The 1,599-nt window shown below is 33.8% G+C and overlaps 1 pseudogene; it reads right to left on the bottom strand.

The window, feature by feature from the left end:
- Positions 1 to 1,256, bottom strand: part of LOC107751410 (lens fiber membrane intrinsic protein-like) — a 4,464-nt pseudogene extending 3,208 nt beyond the window's left edge.
- Positions 1,257 to 1,599: the final 343 nt, after the last annotated feature.

The raw sequence follows: 1,599 nt of genomic DNA, 5'->3' as shown, positions 1-1,599 counted from the left end.
ATGTTTTTGTCTCATCGCTCCGGCCGGACAGGGCATCACAGTATGGTAAGTGGCGTAACATTTCCGTCTCACGCTTGAGGTATTCGGCCAATCATAACGCAATGGGTAGCTGGCCAATCAGAGCACACCTCGCTTTTTCAGACTGATGAGCTTTGTAAAAATCGACGCGTTTCAGAAAGGCGGGGCATAGAGGAGAAACAATAATGTACAGTATGTGGAAAATAATGTGTTTTTTGAACCTTAAACCGCATAAACACATTTCATTACACCAAATACACAAAATACTGTTCTTTTTAGCAGCATCATATGACCCCTTTAACTATTTGGTGACTCATACTCTTAGAATATGTTCAGGAACACTAAAGATAAAGAAAATGTAATTTTAATTGAAATGAAACTTCATCATTAGTATAAAATCATTAAAAAATCTTTACATATTTTCTAAATGAGTGTAAAAATGTGTTTATGTAAAAAGGTTCTGACAGTCTTTTATAATAATTTATTAATAATAATAATTTTTAATTATTAAAATATTTGAATAATTTTCAGAAAGTATGTATATGTATTTTATATACATATACCATACAATTCAATAAAAAAGTCCATAAAAATATGCCCCAATGTACTATGAAATAATTTTATATATAGATTTTTTTTAATAAGTGTCATTGAATTATGCATTTCATTCCAGTGTTGTGTAATACCCGCAAACTTGACGGAAAATGTGGTCATTTTCTGTCAGGACATTGTCCTGTTTTTCTAAATTTTTGTTTTTCAGTGTATTTAAAAAATATTTTCAACTCAATTTTCAATTTTAATCCATTATAAATAATTTTTTTGAATCATTTGAAATATTTGTTCTATGGAAATATTTGTAACAGTTTTCTGAGCAGTTAACACTATTGAGTTACACCTGACAGATGTTCATGTAATCACTGTATTCTTGGAGGGTTTTCCAAATAAATATTGAGGAAAAACAGACAACAAACAATAGCCAAACACAAAGAAATCAGTCATCAAAGGTCCACTGCTCCAACAAACAATCTGATAAGCTAGCTATTAAAAGTAGTCACACTTACCTTTATCAAACCCCTAAATGAAGTCTAAATAAAATACGCCAGGTGCCCTATAATGGCTGTACAGGCAGCTTTCCAGCAGCTCTTAGCACTAGCATTTAGCGGGTGAATAGAGAGAACGGGGGAAAGACCAAGCGGAGCGCTGAAACAAAAGAACAGGCAAAAACACAGCCAATCAGCTAGAGCTAGTTTTGTGAATTTGGAATCTGCTGAAGAAACAGAACTATCTACAAATCCTGATGACTGGAGGCTTTCCATTGAGCGGACGCCGCTGACCGCCCTTTAGTTGGGAAGAGGCCGAGCGGAAAATCTGGAATGCTGTTGGGCCTAGCATGAAACACTTCAATTTTCAAAACAAAATTAGAATTTTATTGTGTGCTTTCATGTTCTGCTAATATCTAAACATATGAAATTGTGCTCTGTTTGATATAAATTTGCAACCTACCAATTCCAGGTTCTACTAGAATATCCTGTATGATTTCCATTCAAAACTTTTTAAAACAACCACAGTGCAAGTTTGAGG

This window comes from Sinocyclocheilus rhinocerous, unplaced genomic scaffold (assembly GCF_001515625.1).
Source record: "Sinocyclocheilus rhinocerous isolate Xijiao unplaced genomic scaffold, SAMN03320098_v1.1 scaffold1624, whole genome shotgun sequence".
Lineage (NCBI taxonomy): Eukaryota > Metazoa > Chordata > Actinopteri > Cypriniformes > Cyprinidae > Sinocyclocheilus > Sinocyclocheilus rhinocerous.
This window is presented reverse-complemented; position numbering and strand designations above follow the sequence as displayed.